A 21,595-nucleotide genomic window follows, 5' to 3' on the forward strand; every position below is an offset into this window, starting at 1 on the left:
CACGGGTCAGATACCCGTCCGGAGGCCACCCCAGCAGCGATCAACATTTCAAATAATAAACAGTACCTCAGGCAGGAGCCAGCTCCGACAGGGGCTCAGTAAGACCTGTTTCTGGAACCACCAGGGCCGTCGAGTCTATACCTGGCACATCGTTCTGCAGTGTGTCTGGGACCAGAACATCCACCGGGGCGGACGCCCCAGAAGTCTCAGGACCATCCCCATCCAATGGAGAGCCTAGAAGTAGAGCTCCATCCTCTCCTACCAGGACTCGAGGTTCAACAGAGCCACCTGATCTGGACCTGCGACTTCTCCGCCCGCGCCTTCGTCTCTGGGGACGTGTCCCCCACGATTCTCGGGGTCCTCCGCGCTCACCCGGAGGAAGATCAACTCCTCTTATCTCCAGCCACTCCCAGACCTCCTCCGGAGATGCAAAGAAGTGTGCTCGGCCCTGTGAGAGCACCTTAAGTTTGGCCGGGTACAATAACATGTATTGAAGCTTCATCTCTCTGAGCTTTTGCTTGACTCCAAGGTAGGACTTCCGTTGCTCCTGAACTAATTGGGTGTAATCAGGATATACAAATATGCGACTGTTCTCTATGGTAAGGGACTCTGCCTCTCTCGCTGCCTTCAGGATACAATCCCGGTCTTTGTAGTTCAATATCTTTGCAATCAGCGCCCTGGGGGGCTCTCCGGACCGCGGAGGGGGGACCAGGGCCCTATGCGCCCTTTCAACGACGAACACATTCGACAGTCCCCGCGGGCATAAGTGGTCACGTATCCATGTCTCCAGAAATCGTTCAGCATTCCCCGCTTCCAGCCTTTCCGGAACACCTAGGACCCTGATGTTACTCCGGCGTGCCCGACCCTCCGCGTCCTCAGCTCTCCGCTCCAGAGTTCGCGTCGTAGCCGTGAGTTGTGCCACCGTTTTATTTAACGTGGCCACTTCCCCTTGCAGTTGGGTAATGTTACCCTCGGCATCTGAGACCTTATCAGCTACCTTCCGGAGGTCAGTCCGCAATAAATTGACATCTACTGAGACAGTCTCAATTTGTCTCTCCAGTGCTGAATGAGAGCCCTGTATGGCCTTTAATATCTCCGCTCGGGAAGGCTCCACCGGTCCATCTTCGCTCACCTCCTGACCCGCTTGCCGCGCAAGACGCTGCGACGGGAGTCGCGGGGTAGTATATTGTACAATGGTGTTGGGCTGAGTAGATCGCGACATCCTATCCTTGCGCGTGGACATCAGGCCGGAGTCCCTACAATCGTTCTAGGGGCCGAGTAAAGCGATCCCTCGACCTCTGTCTCTCTGGTACGCACTTCCAGGGCTGCTCGGAGACCACAACGAGTCCCCGCACCAATGGCGCCGTTCAACCCCCAGCAGGTCAGGGTGTGCCAGTCTATAACACCGCAGGAGGTCGGTCAGGTGCACGAGGCACCCTATTTTCCACCAGGATCGCACCAGCGTCAAGGCCAACTCCCTGTTACCACCTCCGTAGAGAACACCCGGGTCGGGAGGATCCAGGCCCACCGTGAGGCAACAGCAGCAAGCAGCAGCACTCCCGCCGAGCCGTCAACAAGGCCCGGGCCCAGTAGACAAATTAGCAAGCCACGGGAGTCCGCCTCTCGCGGTACCGGATGAGTTTTCCCAGCTACTGCCCAGGTCCCCGGCAGTATATACGATCCCCCAGTCTCGCCGCCTGTCTCAATTTGCCCAGGTAAGGTGGTAGGCCTTCATGAGGCCGCGAATCTCCAGAGAAGGGGTCCGTCCGGGGAATCGAAACTGGCGGCCCAATGGGGGAGGGGCGCAGGGTCCACCGTTCGCATCCCCCTGGGGCCCGCACTGTTCAGTCACCGCCGGGCATCAGCAAGCCCCCGGTGAACAGGAGGACATAGCCGTCGCCGCCGACGGGGTCTCACCGTGCAGCCGCAGATCTGGCCGAGGGACGTCCGCAAGATGGCGGCCTCCGCGTCTCCGCGCTCCGACACGGGTCAGGGGCCCTCCGCCAGTGACGCTCACAAGCCTGTCGGTACAGCGCCGCACTCACCAAGGCGGATCTCCCGGCACTAGCAAGACCATGCCTCAGGTGCGCCGCGGCTCGGTCCCAGTCCGCAATCCCCTTCCGGCGAGGCCTCAGTCCCCGGCCTCTCGTAGCTGGGAGCCGGCACACAGAGCCAATGCTGTCGTTTCTTGGGCGAGCCCCCGAGGTCCAACGCCCCGCTTGAAGCCCAGAGGCACGAGGGGAACCTCCGATGCTGTATTCTTGTTGAGGACAGCCCGGGCAGGATGTTATTGGCAGGATATCGGGTCCGTAGGACGGGAGCTCACGTCCTGTCGGCCATGTTACTTGGCCACGCCCCCCCGGCTTTCTCTGTTTTTAAATTCTCAGAGAACCAAGGGGCAGGGGGCTGTGGTTGTTCACCTTCTTAATAGAGGGTGGGAGACAGGTATCAATGGCATGTAAAAGCCACTTTTGGACGCCACCCGAAAGAGTGACAGACATTTGTTTTGTGATAGGAGCATTGGAAGACAGAATCTTATTGAGAGCTTCAATGTCCAGTTTTCCCCAGTTCATAGTTGGTTTCCTGATGCTAGGTGCGGCTACAGGTGAGTTCACTGAGATCTCGAAACGCAAGCCGATCGCAAAGTGATCAGACCAACATAAGGGAAGAGCTGGTGGGCTTTGAATGTTGGATAAACTGGAGAAAATAGGGTGGCCGGCCACATGAATGGGACCGGAGTTGCAAAGTGCAATATTCAATGCTGCCAGATAAAAGTAGCGCTATTAGTACATGCAGAGTCATCCTAGCGTAAGTTAAGGTCACCCAAGAAGTAGAAGTTGGTGGCATATAAGAGAAAAGGGGATATTAGGTCATGAAAGGATGAAGCCCATGGACCGGATGACCCTGGTGGACGATAAACTAGTATGCCTGAGAAGGTGAACTTAGGGGTCAGGGCAAGCTTAAATAAAGCTGCCTCACAGCTCGTAAATGGCAGGTCTTCAAATTTGCACATGTAGGACTTTTTATAAATTATAGCAATGCCACCACCTGTCTTGGAGTTCCTGTCTTTCCTGACTATAGCATAGTTAAACAGTAAAGCTGCAGCTACATCAGGGCGGGAGCTCATGTGCAGCCATGTTTCAGTAAGAAACATTGCGTAAAATATATAGCAACTTGTAAATCCAGTATTTGTAAAGTGCACAGCTACCTGGAGGCATCCCGGCGCTTGGGGCCATTGGGAAAATTAAGCGAGCTGCACGCATCCGATCTGGGGCCATTGAGTAGGGGTTAGGCAGGACGCCTGCAGCGACTAGAGCGCTTCGCGGAGGGAGAGTGTGGCCGAACAAAATGGCCACCCGGGCACGAACAGCTCCTCAAAGTACAAGTGCAGGAAAAAAAGGAGTATAACACCCTCAGTAAAGCAGAAAAATAATGCAACAGCAAGCAACAAAACTATAAGCATCCCTAAACCTAGAAAGGTAGAAAATGGTTTTGGCAGCCACCAAACATGACTGCCCCGTCTCCCTCCAGGAATTGTGGTAACAAATCTATAGCCCTTTCGCTCAGTCACTCGTGCTTTCTCTCAGAGAAATATATAAGGAATACACAGCGGACCTTGCAGGCAAATGAAAATAGAGCATTAGTACTTCTTAATACTTTTAAAGACAAAAACTTGGCTGCTTCTGATTTTATTGTATATACCATCTTTGTTTTTTTTATAGACTGTGCTGTATCTTTTTGACATCCCGATCTGCAGCAGGACTTCCCCGATTGAGCAGAGTAAGTCTTTCAAGCCCCACATCCAGAGCTGTAGGGGCAAATTAGCAGACTAGTTGTTTGGAACCTGACTATTTTATTTAGCGACTTATGTGTAGTCATCACAAACATTTCTTCTGCTTGGGGATTATAATTATCGTGGAGAAGATTTTTTAGATATGGAAGTAGCAAAACTATTATCAGACTTAAAGACTTGAGGACTGCAACAAAAGATTACGGACCCTACTCACTCGGCGGGCCATAATCTTGGACTTAATCTTCTCCACCTCTACTGCACTAACTTGTGAAGCCCATGCCTTTGACGTGGGCTGACCACTCATTAATCTTCACCTCCTCTACTGCACTAACTTGTGAAGCCCATGCCTTTGACGTGGACTGACCACTCATCAATCTTCACCACCTCTACTGCACTGACTTGTGAAGCCCATGCCTTTGAAGTGGACGGACCACTCATTACTCTTCACCTCCTCTACTGCACTGACTTGTGAAGCCCATGCCTTGACGTGGACTGACCACTCATTACTCTTCTTTCAAATACCTAAAGCTGGGTTGCCTGAGAAACAAGACCTGAGCAAAAGAGTCTCTTGTCAATGGCCGCGCATTACTCCTATCGCTGAAAAATTGGATTTCTCTGTAACCTCAAAGGAACAAGACATAAAGCACGCCTTGGCGGACTAGTGTACGGCTTTAAATTCTGCCTTTGATAACATTGCTCCTTTTAGAACGTATTCTAATAATAAACACAGGACTCACGCCCTTTGGTATCCTACAGAGCTGAGCCCGGAAAAGTCACTATGTAAATATCTAGAGTGGCATTTAACTACCAACCCTTGCGACAGAGACCAGACACATTTATTGCGCTCTTTTTTTAGGTGCTAGATTGTTGGCTACTGTGAGGCATTTCACCAATTGTTTCTTAACGCTGATCCTATAACTAATGTCAATCGACTGGGAGATGCGTCTGGTTAACTGAATAAAGTCCAGAAGGTCTTGGGTCCTTTTTGTTAAAAGGTAAGGATGTTTTATGGGATACAGCCATGGATTGTGGTATGCAGGCTGCATTTTATGTACTGCCTTGGTATGCAGAGTATAAAGCTGACAATGCTAAAACTAATCCCCATCCTGGAATAAAAGAAGACACACCTAAAAATAGCTTATCCTAAAAACCCACCATCCAAAAACAAGATACCAACAAAAGGATAATCTTAGGAGCTTCAGGTGATGTCCCTAGTGTATGATTTACTGGTGTTTGTTTAGGTTTACAGGAGTCCAGAGGTTACATAGCAAACCTTGTCTATGCATGCTGTGTGTTTTTCATTCATTATTCTAGTATTTATGTAATCCACTCATCGCGTGCCAGAAGGGAAGGGAGATGTGGGTGGCTACAGTTGTTTATATAGCCCAGACTAGATCAGGTCTGTGTCTCCTGCTCCACAGCTTGTACCCGCAAAAGTGCATCAATGTCTCCTTCCCTTGGAAGCAAATCCACCTGTATTCCAGTTTAAGCATATTTATTCTCAGAGAATCAGTTTCAAAATCCAATGTTCCTCAAGTAAATTCAAATTCAGTCTGCCCAATTCATTTTGGGGGTTCTCCCTTCATCAGGGGATGCATGTGAGGAATCTATGTTGTATGTTGTGTGCGGAAAATAGTGACATAAGAATTAACCTGCAATGCAATCAAATCCTACAGATACATAAATTAATAGTTTACTACATGTCGTGGTAGAGCCTAACCGCATGTCTGCGTTTGTGTTATACCAGGGTCTTACCCTTTTCAATAGTGAGAGCTACTTCTGATCGAAGAAAATCATCCTGATCTACTGCCTTTATCACGTGGCTTAGCTAAGGGTAGATAAATGCCAAGCAACTTAATTGCGCCCCTAGAGCGCCCAGTCCTGCTGCACTGAGCACATAGCATTTGTAGCACTGGGTTAGGAAAGGTTTACCTGTAGGGCCCCTAAGCCTTTGTAGCACTGTTAGGTTTACCTGTGGGACCCCAAGCATTTATGGTACTGGTAGGAACGGTGTATCTGTGGGGTCCCCAGGGACGCGTTATGTTAATTTTATTCTTATTAAGGAATCACATCTGAGAGGTGAGTGTTTCACTGAGGGTTGTGGCCTCTTAGTCATGCAATACATGGGATGGCATTGTTCTCTTTGAGTGAGAGTGAAGACAGAAGACTTCTATCATCTGGTGAGTTGCCCTCCTGTTCATTGGCTCCTGTCCACATCCTGGCCCTGGTTTAACAATTCAAGATTAATGTTCAGTAGTGGCAGTCACAGTATAAGGACTATGAGCAAGACCTGCTGTAGAGTTTTCGCTGTCCTAGGAAATATACCTGCGATGATTGCAGTGTCCGATTTATTAAAAATTGCACACAGAGTACCCCTTAGAGGGGTCCCCTAAAATCTACCAATCCTTATTGTGGTCACCGACTGGCCTGAGCCAGCCTGCTACCACCAGAGTGTGTTCTGTCCTCATGGGGAGAGTGCCTGTGTACTTCGAGGTCGATAACGATGCCTTTCCTGGGTGGAGGTGCTCACTCCACCCCTGGTCAGGAAGAGCCATCTGTGGCAAGGATTTTCAAAGGGCTTGCCGCCTTTGTAATGCGGCCCCAGCCTCTCCTCTTAGAGGGAGCAAGCGATCTTCCTGTCCTCACCCCCTTTTAGGCGCAAGGACAGGTGGAAACCTTAGATACAACAGGAGGTGTGCCCCCCGCCCCCTCTGTTAACTCCATCCCTCAGGTGCTGGAGGCGAGGTGAAGTACACTTTGTAGTGCCCACCATCCTGAAGATGATGGGACTTATCCAATCAGGGCTAGGACTATGTCCCCTTCCAACAGGAGGTGGGCATAATAGAGGGTGTAGATACCCCAGTAAAGGGGCCCATTAGTCACTCCCTTGTAACACCCTTAAATCAAGATTTTAGGTGGCATCCCCAGACCATGAATTTCAGTTCTTGGCTACCTAAGGGCACTGCAGCCTTCTCTGCTGGTGAGGATCTGTAGAGTACCATTGTCCTGGTCCCAGTCCTACTGGCCTGTCTGCATCCCTGGATGATCCAGAACCAAAAGTCAAGTCGTCTTGCAGCCCAGCGACCTCCATAACCTTGGGAGGACTACCTGCCTTCGATAAAGGGCAATCTAGTTTTATGTAGTGGGTTTTGGCCAGGGAGTGTCAGGACAAGCCAAGCTATGCTACTCACTCTATATTTGCAGACTTTGTGTTTTTGGTCTAATCACTCTCATTAATGTGCACCGTATTTTCGGTGTCAACACCATCGATTGAGCACTTGTTCAATAAAAAGAGATTTACAAAGTACCTGTGTCTTGGCAAGATAAGCAGTGTGCTGGTTATTTATTCAATTGAGTCTGTTGTTGAGCTCGGAGTTCATGCTGCCCTTTAATGTAAACAGGGTAATTGATTTGGCAGTATCAGTATCTGCAGTTAAATTAGACAAAAATGAGTTTTAATTGCCAACTCCCTGACACCCTGAATGACCTCAACACAATCGCCATCGCCAAGCTTTCCTAGATCCCTCTCCCGCACAGCTCTCCGCATCCCCAAGGCATCCAGAGAATTGTAGTTCAACTTCCTATAGATTGTTGAGATTACTTTTTTGGTCAGGGGGTCAGTTAGTAGCTGGTCCTCCAGTAGGGATGCATCAGGCAACTGCCCCCCTTCCCGGATGTGACTTTGCAGAGCATGGCCACCTGCAAATGCCAGAACTGTTTTTAGTCGCCTAATTTATACTTTTGTTGTAGGAACGTGAAGGACACAAGCGCCTGTCCCCCCACACATCGCCCGGCTGCTCTAAGCTAATCAATCCCCATTTTGTGAAGCCCTGCAATACTCCAGCTGCACTTACGAGATCACCATCTTACAGTGGAGTCATTTCAGTCAGCTTACCTTCCCAGCCTAAATACCTGGTAGCCTCTTTCCACACCTTTACCAATGTTTGGGTATGAGTAGGCAGGGTGCACTCATACTTTCTTCGATACAGCACCAGGGTGGGGTAACCTCTCTTGTCCATGGCCAAACTATCTACCCGGTAAGCAGGATCCTCACGGTCCGCAAAAACCCAGTTGTTGACTGCCACCAGCTGCGAGGCCCAGTAATACTTGTGAATGCTCTGGACCGCCAGTCCACCTTAATAAACTCCCCTCTGCAACTTACTCAGCGTGACGTGCCACCATCCCACAACAGGAGCCAAAGTTCTCAGACTATCTTTTGAAAAAAAATGTCTGGTGGGATCTTAAAGGACATTTTTTGCACAATCTCCAGGAGACCCTGGAGGGTCATCACTTTAAATAGGGCCACCCAGCCCAGTAAGGAGAGCGGGAGCGCCCGCAAGTGTGGGGCATCCCAGCGAAGAAGGTCTAATTTCGGGAGTATGTTCCTGCCTGTGCTCTCTTGTAATGACCACAACCAAATATTTAAAACTATGTAGTGCCACCCTAACTGTGCACCTAGAGTGCAGCCGCAGGGTCCCTGCCATCAGCAGGAATATTAAGGACTTCTTCCAGTTAATATTATATCCTGAATAATCTCCAAGTATGTGAAAAATGTGTAGGATTCGTTCACTCGAGAAGGCTGGCTACGTGTCATATAACAAAACGTCTGAGTAGACGGAGATTCTCACATCCCACTCCTGATCAACTGGAATACCCCATATGAGAGGTCCTGGTGAACCCAAACATGTGTGAAGAGCATAGGAGACAAGGAGCATCCCTGTTGGATGGCAAAGACTCGGTAGACTGTATTATTGAGGCACCTGCTCGCTAGAGGGGCCACATACAAGAGCTTAACAGCAGCGCCACTGGTTCAGCAAAGGAATCCCCTATTGCATATGGTACTCCATTAAGGTGTCGGAGATTTAAGCGCGTTCCCTGGTGTGGTATAAAGCCCGATTGATCAGGATGAACCACTGTTGCAATTACTGTCCGCAGGCAGATCGCCAGGGCGTTCGCAAGGACCTTGGTCTCAATATTAAGCAGGGAGATAGGCCTATAAGACCCACACTCAGTTGCTGGTTCGTCCTTTTTAGGGCTCGGCCAACTGTCCCACTGCGTCAGCAGTGGGCGTGGCCTAAGAGTCCTTTTCTCAGGGCTTCTGAAAACGTACCTAAGAATTCCTGGCTGCTCGTGGTTTTTCGTGCTTTTTTTTGCTACGTGCATTGCTATTGTCCTTCGTGTGCGTGTGCTTTAGAAACAGAACACGCAATAGGCCATAGGCGGTCGAGTAGCTCCGCCTATGGCCTATTGGTGTCTGTTACGCGCACCAGAAGGCCATATATCTTCAATTATCTCAGCCGTCACGGCGGAGATAATTTGAGACATATGGTGGCAGTGGCGTGCGCGCGTGCACCACTCGCTGGCGGTTTACGATTATGTTTCTTTCTTTTTTTTTTGCGGCTTCTGTTTTTTGTTGCGAGTTGCTCTCGTATCGGGCATACTAATATCTGTTATGAGATCGAGTAGGCAGGGGTGCTGAGAGATAGACTTGTATATTATATTTAAATTATATTTAAAACTTTTAATTGAGAGACTGGATACATTTCATGCCCATGATTTATGTCAGCAAATAGGGCCGCTTAGCTGTCTATGAACTGAATAACAAAAGCACTTGGGGCCGGCGCTTGCTTTCCAGCTGGAGTTGGGAAACTGCAAAAATTCCAAATATGTATTTTGAGCAAGGAGCTCTCCCTGTCAGCCTCTTCTCTGTGTCTACGCTGGGCTTAGGCAGGGTCAGTCTGCTCCCAGGGCATGGTTCTTGCGACACAGAGGGGCGCTGGGCTGGGGCAGGGTCAGTCAGCTTCTAGGGCATGGTTCTTGCAGACACAGAGGGGCGCTGGGCTGGGGTGGGGTCAGAGAGTGTTGAGTGCAGAGAGTGTTGAGTGCAGAGAGTGTTGAGTGCAGAGAGTGTTGAGGGCAGAGAGTGTTGAGGGCAGAGTGTTGAGGGCAGAGTGTTGAGGGCAGAGGGCAGAGTGTTGAGGGCGTGCAGAGTGTTGAGGGCATGCAGAGTGTTGAGGGCGTGCAGAGTGTTGAGGGCGTGCAGAGTGTTGAGGGCGTGCAGAGTGTTGAGGGCGTGCAGAGTGTTGAGGGCAGCGTGTTGAGGGCAGCGTGTTGAGGGCAGCGTGTTGAGGGCAGCGTGTTGAGGGCAGCTTGTTGAAGACGTGCAGAGGGCAGCGTGTTGAGGGCAGCGTGTTGAGGGCAGCGTGTTGAGGGCAGCGTGTTGAGGGCAGAGTGTTGAGGGCAGCGTGCATAGGGCAGCGTGTTTGAGGGCAGCATGTTGAGGGCAGCGTGTTGACAGCAGCTTGTTGAGGGCGTGCAGAGTGTGTGTGAGTGCAGCGTGTTGAGGGCAGCGTGTTGAGGGCAGAGTGTTGAGGGCTGCGTGTTGAGGGCAGCATGTTGAGGGCATGCAGAGTGTGTGTGAGTGCAGAGTGTTGAGGGCGTGCAGAGGGCAGAGTGTTGAGGTCAGTGTTGAGGGCGTGCAGAGGGCAGAGTGTTGAGGGCGTGCAGAGGGCAGAGTGTTGAGGGCAGTGTTGAGGGCGTGCAGAGGGCAGCGTGTTGAGGGCAGCGTGTTGAGGGCAGCGTGTTGAGGGCAGCGTGTTGAGGGCAGAGTGTTGAGGGCAGCATATTGAGGGCGTGCAGAGTGTGTGAGAGTGCAGAGTGTTGAGGGCGTGCATAGGGCAGAGTGTTGAGGGCAGAATGTTGAGTGCAGGGTGTTGAGGGCAGCGTGTTGAGGGCAGCGTGTTGAGGGCAGCGTGTTGAGGGCAGCGTGTTGAGGGCAGCGTGTTGAGGGCAGCGCGTGAGTGAGTGCGGCAGAGTGTGAGTGAGTGCGGCAGAGTGTGAGTGAGTGCAGCATGCCACCATTGCTACAATTCCAATCCAACCCACATAATTCCACTACACACCACCTGCATACACTCCATAACTCATGGCTAAAAGACATTGCCATTTACAATGCCGTTAGCTCTAACTCAAATAAATCCAAGACCTATTGCATTTCTAATGCTTGTTGGGATGACCGCCACCTCAGACGTTCTTTGGTGCTCCGGGAGACACCCTTACTTTCAGGCAGTCTGAAACCTACTCTGGAGGTACTCCCTGATTTTATCCATCATGCTTTTATATAATTCTAAGGGTAGCTCATCAGGCCCCATCGCTTGCCCTGTTTGCAAGGTTCCTATTGTCTTATTTATTTAGTCTACTGTCAGGTCTTGGTCTAGTGCGTCTCGGTCCTCATTCGTTAGCATTGGCAGGGTCAGGTCTTTCAGGAAGTCTCTCCCAGTATTTCCGTCCCCTTGTTGTCAATAACCTCAAGGATCCAGTTCCGTCCTTTGTCCTGTCTCTCTAACCATGTAAGCAACTCATTGGCTTTATCACCGACATCATAGAGACAATGCTGGGTAGCCAGCGCATGAGTGCACGCTATTTTCCATTAGTGCTCTTAATGTGTGCTGCTTCAGTTGATGGTGTAATGGGAGAGAAACTGATTCCCCACTTGCCAAGCGAACCTCCAGGAAAGCACATTCCTTGTCCTGAGCCTCGCACTTCAATTTACGTTCCTTCGACATTCTCCCAATCAAGGCTTGTGTCTGGCCTCGAATCACTGCCTTGAATTCACCCTATAGCACGCAAGCTGATTCAACAGGCCGCCCATTCTCCTTAAAATAGAATTCTGCTCTATCTCTCATACAACCTTTGATTGTCTTGTCTTTTAAATATCACGGATCAACCCTTGGGGGTAGGATGAAGTCCACAACCGGACCATCGAGTTGCACCTCCACCAGCGAATGGTCTGAGATTCCCCCTGCTATGTGCGTAACAGCTCTAAAATCAACTTTATGGACAGTCTGGGTGAAAGGATGGTGCAGGCATGCCAGACTACCATGTGCTGCAGATAGGTGCGTCCGGTTCTGATACCCTCTTCCCCTCAAGGGGAAGAGGAGAAGTGTGGCTCACCGATTAGAGCGGCAGACCTTGAGGCAGAGGTCTGGCCTGGGACCAGGGTTCAATTCCCAACGCGGCAGGGTCTTGGGCTCAATGTCCACGGACTGGATAATTCTCGCCTAGGTGCCTACTCTAATCATGGGTCCCACTCTGCAACTCTGGGCAATAGCTTGCTTAATCTCCACAACGGACCCGAAAGCGCTAGGATGCCTGGCCTCACCGTGGAGGTGCCCAGTAAGGGGGCATCTCACAGGGAAAGCCAGGAAGGGTTCCACAGCGGTATACAGCGCCAAGATACCTTTCAGGTGATAGTGCGCTTTACAAGTATACCCAAATTTACATTTTCATTTAGGAGTATCATGAATATAGTATAGGTGCAGTTCTGTCACTCCAGTCACCCCAATGCGTATATGCTCTGTCATAAGCGTTTTATCCTTCCACAGGATGAGTCAGTCTTGTCTGGGTCTCTTTCCTGCTTCCCGGCACTTGAATTGCACGCCCAAACACTCGAGAGAGCAGTGACCCACCAGCAGGCTTTTGTGGAGAGCTTTTGTCCTGGATGTAAGGCTGCGTACAGTAGGGCATCCACTTTGTCTTTTCTTTGCCTCTGCCTGAAGATCAGCAGTCCCAAGGTAGCAGTCACACCTGGCCTGTCGGTAAGTGCAGCCCCTCTGGAGGCCCGACCGTCAGCAATTAAGCCCACACTGTGGTCGGCTGGACCACAGGCGTAAGCTCAGACAGGGTGTTCGACACTGGAGTAGTTGTAGTCCCTCATGGGCCTCTGACACAGAGTAGTCAGAAATTCAGCAGCTAAAAGCCCAACACAGGCTCTCCAGGAAGCCAGTAGATTCAGACCCTGTTGTGTTAGGAATTTGGCAAATGCAACCTTGAACGGGCAGTTGGCAGCACACAATCGTCCAACTGGGCCTCAACAATCACGTTGTCGTAGAGTTTTATTTCCTGCCTTGAACTGTTGGGAGAGTCTTGGCGGGGGGAGGAGGGGGTCCCTCAGACTAGCTGGTCCTGCTGGATGGCTTTCTGGCCCGCCCTACAAATAACGAGGATGTGTCGGACCTTGCTTCTTCCAGGGCAGCCTTGTCCTCCTGCTGGATAGTCAAACTCCCTTCCCTTTCCTACCAGACAGGCAGGCTTCTAGGCAGACTTCCAGGCTCTTCAGGACAGGTACAAAGCTTCTCCATTAAGTAATTCAGCCTGCAGGTGATGTCCCTTCAACTTAGATAGACTGTCAGGCTGACACCATCCCTGGTGTCACAGCAGGCACCTGGGTACTTTGTAGAGCACATTATTCCTAGGTAACAACAGGACTTTGAACTGGGGTATAAAAGAGGGATAGATGGTCCCACTTGTATACACAACTGGCAGGCAGGAGATGCAGTTTACTCTGTCGCACTCTCACATTGCTTTTATGCTACGCACACCAACACCCTAAACACGCACATGATGTTAGTGCAAAGTCTGGGCACAGGCAGAGAAATGGAGCATTACATAGGTGTGTCATCTATTCCAGGTGTAGCAGTTCTGAATAAACCCAGGGCATTTTCTTTTGACCGGAAGCTTCTCCCTTCTCCTGGATGAACAGTTTATTGTGTAGATGCAGGCTTGGATAGCTAAATTTGTTCGTATTAATCAGGGTAGTACTGATCCCGAGTATGTTTGGGATGCATTCAAGGCTGCTTTTAGGGGAGAAACCCTTAGTTATGGTTTGTATAATCAGAAGCAACAGGTGTTAAAGGAACATGAGCTATATCAGGGTCTGGTCAGAGCTGAAGAGGCTCTAGTTCAGGGTATACATATGGGTAGGGACATTGGGGCATTAGTAGTAGAAGTGTCAAAGATCAAGGCGAAAATAAATCTCCAATGGAGCCAAGAGGCTGCTAAAAAATATGTAGTAAGACAGCGACTTAACTATGAATATGGGGAGGCTAGCGGTAGGTGCTTGGCGCAAAAATTAAGGATGAAGGACGCAGCTGAGAGAATCAATTACATTTTGGATAGTAATGGCCAGCGTGTTGAGAATGAGAATGGTATACTGGAGGTGTTCAGAAGTTTTTATGAAGCATTATACACGGATGATCAATATGATGTCCAGAAAGTCAAGAAATTTGTATCTCAACAGTGTGAGCAAGATATTGGGGAGGAGGACGTAACGAGATTAGAAGCTCCTATTACAATGCTGGAACTCGAAGAAGCTATTAAGGAACTTGCAATTAGTAAGGCTGCGGGCCCTGATAAATTACCATTGGAGGTATATAAAGCTTTCTTCGAATTTATAAAAGATGATATGTTATTAATATTTAAAAGAGCACAAGGTGGATTGGCACCGAAATCACGGGGCGAAGCCAGTATTATTGTGTTTAGAAAAAAGGTAAACCAGCGTAGCTTCCAGCATCGTATTGCCCCATATCTCTTTTAAACGCGGATGGCAAAATGTATTCAAAAATGTTGGCCACTCGGCTTGCCACCGTAATATCGCCACTTGTGTCTATTAGACAACATGGCTTTATCCCTAAGCGTGGCACTACAAATCATGTTAGTAGAGTTATTGCATTATTAGATAACGCCAACGCTACTGGGGACCCGCTGAGCCTTATTTTGTTAGATGCCGAGAAGGCGTTTGACCGAGTGTCTTGGTGTTTTTTATGGGAAGTAATGCGGCAGCGGGGTTTTGGGCAGCAATATATAGTAGCAATACAAACGCTATACTGCCAACCTGTCGCTAAGATCTGTACCCTGGGCCTCGAGTCAAAAGCAGTGGTAATAAAGTGGGGTACTAGACAGGGCTACCCCTGCTCCCCATTATTATTTGCCCTGTATATAGAGCCTTTTTTGAAAATGCTTGACCATAGCCCACAAATACAGCCTGTTATTGTTCAGCAACAACAATATCGGGTTCTGGCTTACGCAGACGATGTTGCGGTGCTTTCTGTTAAACCTGCAGCAGCAATACAGGCAGTAGAACATCTCGCTGCAGAATATGGGTCTGTCTCGGGATATAAATTAAACACCGCCAAAACGCAAATCTTGTGCCATAATGTTAGAGGTTTTAATGACCCAAGGGTCTCACAGGAAGTAACATATCTAGGAGTGCTATTAAGGACGTCGGCACCAGCATTAGTTGGCGCTAATTGTTGGAAGCTTTTACAAGGGGTGTGTAGACAGCTTGATCGGTGTGAATGCTTGCATCTGTCATTAGTTGGCAGGTGCAATATGCTGAAAATGATGATCCTGCCAAAAATACTGTATTTTTTTAGATGTGTTCCACTTGAAGTCTCACGCACTCATTTGACACAATTACAGTCTTTATGTATAAACTTTATATGGGCACGAGGGAAGGCCCGCAAAGCTGCACGGTTTATGGTGTTACCTAGAGCGGTTGGGGGGTGGTCTGTACCGGACTTTACACTCTACTACTAAGCATGCATGCTCCAACATATGAATATACTCTTTACTGGAATAGGGCCAAGTGTGGCTGCTGAATCTCCTGCTATATATCATATGTTGCTGGGGTCAGATGCAAAAAACTGTTTGTTCATTCACCTAGACTGGAGCTATTATAAGCGCACAAGATTCAAGACTGTATTAGCAGCTTGGAAGGTTTGGAAAGCCATTAAGAAAATGTTCATGATAGAGAAAGTCTCCTGGTATACCCCATTAACTGTTGTTACTTGCTTTCCGAGTGTATTTTGGGATAGGACAGTGCAGAACTGGCAGAGTAAGGGTATAAAAATAGTGGGGGGTTTGTATACGGAAGGGGGTCTGAAATCGTTTAATCAGATCATGGAACAATACCATATACCCGGGCAGATTTTTTAAAATATTTACAAATTAGGAACTATCTCCTCACTGCCCGGTGGAATATTCAGACTAATTCTCTTATTGAAGCTAGCCGAAAAGCAGTAAGAATAGGGGGGTTATATAGTTGTATGTTAGAAACAAGATCCAATGATTTGGAAGAACATAATCGTAAGTGGGAAAGCAGGTTAGGATGTTCTGATATTAGTTTGGAGACCTCCATTGAATTAGCTAGTCGATTATTTATGACTGCTAACCTGTCTGCCCAACATTATAAAACTATTTTTTATTTATATATGACACCTCATAAGATTGCCAAATGGGGTGGTGGACAGGAGGGGAAATGCTTTCGCTGTGATAACCCTGATGTAGATGTGATGCATATCTTCTGTACGTGTCCACTATTAAAAGAATTATTAGAGCATGTTGATAAATTTCTAACTGCTATTTTGTAAACACCTATTGATTTGTCGCCTACGCAGCTTTTGTTGGGTGTAGAGATGGGGGTAAATGCTCATAGTGTACCAAGGAATGCTATATATTTGAATTTTTTAGCAACAGCAGTATTAAGGCTATGTATAGCTTCAAGCTGATAACAAAGGGATCCCCCATAGTTTGAGGCTTGGAGGGCTAGGTTCTAGGCTAAATTTAATTTAGAGTATAGTTTGTATGCATTAAAAGGTAGGCGTAAGCGAAAGCTGGGCGTACAAATTTGGGGTCCTGTTTTATCTTATTTGGATTTTTGAATGGCAATTTTTTTTTGTTGTGTTTAATTCTATGTACTAAAGTTGGGCATACCAGAAGAAGTCGATCTGCTATGGAACTGTCCGAGTTAAATGTATATGCTTAAATGTGGTGTGATGGTTAAGACGCATGTACTCACTATACTTTAATTTGTTTGTACTCTTGTGAGTTGAATACTCATGTATTGCTAATAAAAAACAAAAAACAAAAAAAATAAACATAGGTGTGTCAGCAGGACGCCACTCCACTGACCATGATGCAAAGATCTCATCAGGCTATTGATCCTTCCAACAGGGTGCATTGCCACCACCGCTCAAGCTGTTAAACCCATGATAGTCCTCTGGCTTAAATAAGGGAACACTTGGTGTGACCCTCCAGGTCACAGGACCGGTCCAAGACCGCTCATAGTCCCTTGTTAGAAGTTGCACAGTGCTGGAGTGGCAGAAAAATCTCATGTTATTGTTTTTTTTAAAACTTTGTGGTATATTTACCCCAGCAACATGCAGTCACAAGTTTGACGCCATGGACAGGGGAGTTGCCACGAGGAACAGATTCTTCTGCCTGTCAAACCACATGCCATTCCCTATTTCATAGTGTTTTTCTGCTTTTATTTACCACTTGTTTTAAGCAGGTGGTAGATAAATGCATGTGGTTGGTTGGGCGATGGGTGAAGCAGGGGAGGGGAGGGTAAAGAAATGTCTAACAAAGGGAAGAATTGTGTGTTTCTCCCAGTTTGTATAAAAACAGCATAAGTCTTGGCTGCTTCTGCTGCACCCAGAGTCTTGTGCGTCTTTTCAGTCTTATTTTCCTGTCTGGAAAAAAATGGTATCCTGTTTTTTTGCACCCGGTACATCCAGGTGCAGAAAAACCTAACAACTGATAATCAGGTGGAATAAAATGAGCACATGAAAGTACTCCTTAATTTCATTGCCCTTGATTCATACTCTGGACATAGTTGAGGGATATGTGTAGGCATAGTCCTCGCAGCACACAATAGATTTGTGTGCGGCAGAGACCAGAACTCAAAAGTCAGGATACCAGATACAAGTAGGTGGTAACTCAGGGCAGGGGAAACGCCTGTTGTCCGTGGAGGGGAAATTCCCGTCCCAGAAATCTACATTAAAAATTAATTAATAGTATCCTTTTTTAAATATCTGTTTGGTGCCAGTGCATATGACTTTAATTTCTGCCTTTGGGATTCAATGTTACAAGTCCATAGGGTGCATGTATCCTTTGTGAGCTTAATAAAATGTTGAAAATTCTATAAATCCTCACTCCTACATCCAAGTACTCTCAGGCTACAATTCTACACTCTGCTCTGTATGAAAACCAGCTCAACATTTTCAAAATTCAGCAACTCTGCATTGATTTGGCTTGTAATTTATATTTTGGGAAATTTTCATGTATTAACTATTTAATTTTAATACTATAGGTGATTGAAATTACTGACGAAGAAAGCAAGATTTAGCACCAGGCAACTGAAGTCTGTGCCATAAGAAGGATTATTTTGAAAAACTGAAGGACATCCAGCATTCTATGTTTAAACAATTTCCAAAATCTAAGTGTGTCGAGGAAGTGGGAGCTGAGGAAAGTACTATACTGTAAGTGAAGTCTCTAATTTAGCATTTCATTAACCCAGAGCAAAGCCATATCTGTGTACAGAATAACCTTCATCTAAAACATCATGTAATTCTAGAGAGGAAGCACACACTGCATAAAAAGAAAGTTATAACAAAAGGTTGCTTCTGCAGACCATCAAAGAAAAGACGCTGAGAGAAGACTCCGAAGCTGACACGTTAACAACTGAAAGATTGGAAAATCACCTTTGTTCAACAACTGTTTTTAACCAGTTACACAAGTTTGAGACTATCTGACTCTGGGTAGAAAACCACGACCCACTCTGCTCACTCTTGCGAAAACCTTAAAAATTCACCACTTTATTGTGTTCATAACCATCTCAGATTGTTTATTTTTTATTGTGTACTGTTCTGTAATTCTATGTAAATCGCCTCAACAGTATCTGCTGTGAATGAGTGATATGTAAAACTGTTAAATATAAAAATGGATTAAATGAGCACAGTTGCGCTATAGGTAATGTAAATAAATCCTCGTCTTCAGAACTACAAACCTTAACCTTACACCAAACATAGAAAGGGTAAAAGGAACCTGGGTACTTTGTAGAGCACATTATTCCTAGGTAACAACAGGACTTTGAACTGGGGTATAAAAGAGGGATAGATGGTCCCACTTGTATACACAACTGGCAGGCAGGAGATGCAGTTTACTCTGTCGCACTCTCACATTGCTTTTATGCTACGCACACCAACACCCTAAACACGCACATGATGTTAGTGCAAAGTCTGGGCACAGGCAGAGAAATGGAGCATTACATAGGTGTGTCATCTATTCCAGGTGTAGCAGTTCTGAATAAACCCAGGGCATTTTCTTTTGACCGGAAGCTTCTCCCTTCTCCTGGATGAACAGTTTATTGTGTAGATGCAGGCTTGGATAGCTAAATTTGTTCGTATTAATCAGGGTAGTACTGATCCCGAGTATGTTTGGGATGCATTCAAGGCTGCTTTTAGGGGAGAAACCCTTAGTTATGGTTTGTATAATCAGAAGCAACAGGTGTTAAAGGAACATGAGCTATATCAGGGTCTGGTCAGAGCTGAAGAGGCTCTAGTTCAGGGTATACATATGGGTAGGGACATTGGGGCATTAGTAGTAGAAGTGTCAAAGATCAAGGCGAAAATAAATCTCCAATGGAGCCAAGAGGCTGCTAAAAAATATGTAGTAAGACAGCGACTTAACTATGAATATGGGGAGGCTAGCGGTAGGTGCTTGGCGCAAAAATTAAGGATGAAGGACGCAGCTGAGAGAATCAATTACATTTTGGATAGTAATGGCCAGCGTGTTGAGAATGAGAATGGTATACTGGAGGTGTTCAGAAGTTTTTATGAAGCATTATACACGGATGATCAATATGATGTCCAGAAAGTCAAGAAATTTGTATCTCAACAGTGTGAGCAAGATATTGGGGAGGAGGACGTAACGAGATTAGAAGCTCCTATTACAATGCTGGAACTCGAAGAAGCTATTAAGGAACTTGCAATTAGTAAGGCTGCGGGCCCTGATAAATTACCATTGGAGGTATATAAAGCTTTCTTCGAATTTATAAAAGATGATATGTTATTAATATTTAAAAGAGCACAAGGTGGATTGGCACCGAAATCACGGGGCGAAGCCAGTATTATTGTGTTTAGAAAAAAGGTAAACCAGCGTAGCTTCCAGCATCGTATTGCCCCATATCTCTTTTAAACGCGGATGGCAAAATGTATTCAAAAATGTTGGCCACTCGGCTTGCCACCGTAATATCGCCACTTGTGTCTATTAGACAACATGGCTTTATCCCTAAGCGTGGCACTACAAATCATGTTAGTAGAGTTATTGCATTATTAGATAACGCCAACGCTACTGGGGACCCGCTGAGCCTTATTTTGTTAGATGCCGAGAAGGCGTTTGACCGAGTGTCTTGGTGTTTTTTATGGGAAGTAATGCGGCAGCGGGGTTTTGGGCAGCAATATATAGTAGCAATACAAACGCTATACTGCCAACCTGTCGCTAAGATCTGTACCCTGGGCCTCGAGTCAAAAGCAGTGGTAATAAAGTGGGGTACTAGACAGGGCTACCCCTGCTCCCCATTATTATTTGCCCTGTATATAGAGCCTTTTTTGAAAATGCTTGACCATAGCCCACAAATACAGCCTGTTATTGTTCAGCAACAACAATATCGGGTTCTGGCTTACGCAGACGATGTTGCGGTGCTTTCTGTTAAACCTGCAGCAGCAATACAGGCAGTAGAACATCTCGCTGCAGAATATGGGTCTGTCTCGGGATATAAATTAAACACCGCCAAAACGCAAATCTTGTGCCATAATGTTAGGGGTTTTAATGACCCAAGGGTCTCACAGGAAGTAACATATCTAGGAGTGCTATTAAGGACGTCGGCACCAGCATTAGTTGGCGCTAATTGTTGGAAGCTTTTACAAGGGGTGTGTAGACAGCTTGATCGGTGTGAATGCTTGCATCTGTCATTAGTTGGCAGGTGCAATATGCTGAAAATGATGATCCTGCCAAAAATACTGTATTTTTTTAGATGTGTTCCACTTGAAGTCTCACGCACTCATTTGACACAATTACAGTCTTTATGTATAAACTTTATATGGGCACGAGGGAAGGCCCGCAAAGCTGCACGGTTTATGGTGTTACCTAGAGCGGTTGGGGGGTGGTCTGTACCGGACTTTACACTCTACTACTAAGCATGCATGCTCCAACATATGAATATACTCTTTACTGGAATAGGGCCAAGTGTGGCTGCTGAATCTCCTGCTATATATCATATGTTGCTGGGGTCAGATGCAAAAAACTGTTTGTTCATTCACCTAGACTGGAGCTATTATAAGCGCACAAGATTCAAGACTGTATTAGCAGCTTGGAAGGTTTGGAAAGCCATTAAGAAAATGTTCATGATAGAGAAAGTCTCCTGGTATACCCCATTAACTGTTGTTACTTGCTTTCCGAGTGTATTTTGGGATAGGACAGTGCAGAACTGGCAGAGTAAGGGTATAAAAATAGTGGGGGGTTTGTATACGGAAGGGGGTCTGAAATCATTTAATCAGATCATGGAACAATACCATATACCCGGGCAGATTTTTTAAAATATTTACAAATTAGGAACTATCTCCTCACTGCCCGGTGGAATATTCAGACTAATTCTCTTATTGAAGCTAGCCGAAAAGCAGTAAGAATAGGGGGGTTATATAGTTGTATGTTAGAAACAAGATCCAATGATTTGGAAGAACATAATCGTAAGTGGGAAAGCAGGTTAGGATGTTCTGATATTAGTTTGGAGACCTCCATTGAATTAGCTAGTCGATTATTTATGACTGCTAACCTGTCTGCCCAACATTATAAAACTATTTTTTATTTATATATGACACCTCATAAGATTGCCAAATGGGGTGGTGGACAGGAGGGGAAATGCTTTCGCTGTGATAACCCTGATGTAGATGTGATGCATATCTTCTGTACGTGTCCACTATTAAAAGAATTATTAGAGCATGTTGATAAATTTCTAACTGCTATTTTGGAAACACCTATTGATTTGTCGCCTACGCAGCTTTTGTTGGGTGTAGAGATGGGGGTAAATGCTCATAGTGTACCAAGGAATGCTATATATTTGAATTTTTTAGCAACAGCAGTATTAAGGCTATGTATAGCTTCAAGCTGATAACAAAGGGATCC

The 21,595-nt window shown here is 46.8% G+C and overlaps 1 protein-coding gene and 1 long non-coding RNA gene across 2 annotated transcripts in view; both read left to right on the forward strand.

The window, feature by feature from the left end:
- LOC144806264 (uncharacterized) overlaps positions 1-18,111 on the forward strand; it is a 46,024-nt gene extending 27,913 nt beyond the window's left edge. Inside the window, exon 4 of the long non-coding RNA XR_013605747.1 lies at positions 17,724-18,111. This is a non-coding gene — a long non-coding RNA (uncharacterized LOC144806264). The remainder of the gene's footprint in view (positions 1-17,723) is intronic.
- Positions 1-21,595, forward strand: part of LOC144806261 (uncharacterized) — a 380,563-nt gene that overhangs the window by 247,611 nt on the left and 111,357 nt on the right.

The sequence above is a fragment of the Lissotriton helveticus genome, assembly GCF_964261635.1.
Source record: "Lissotriton helveticus chromosome 1_1 unlocalized genomic scaffold, aLisHel1.1 SUPER_1_unloc_58, whole genome shotgun sequence".
In the NCBI taxonomy this organism is placed as follows: Eukaryota; Metazoa; Chordata; class Amphibia; order Caudata; family Salamandridae; genus Lissotriton; species Lissotriton helveticus.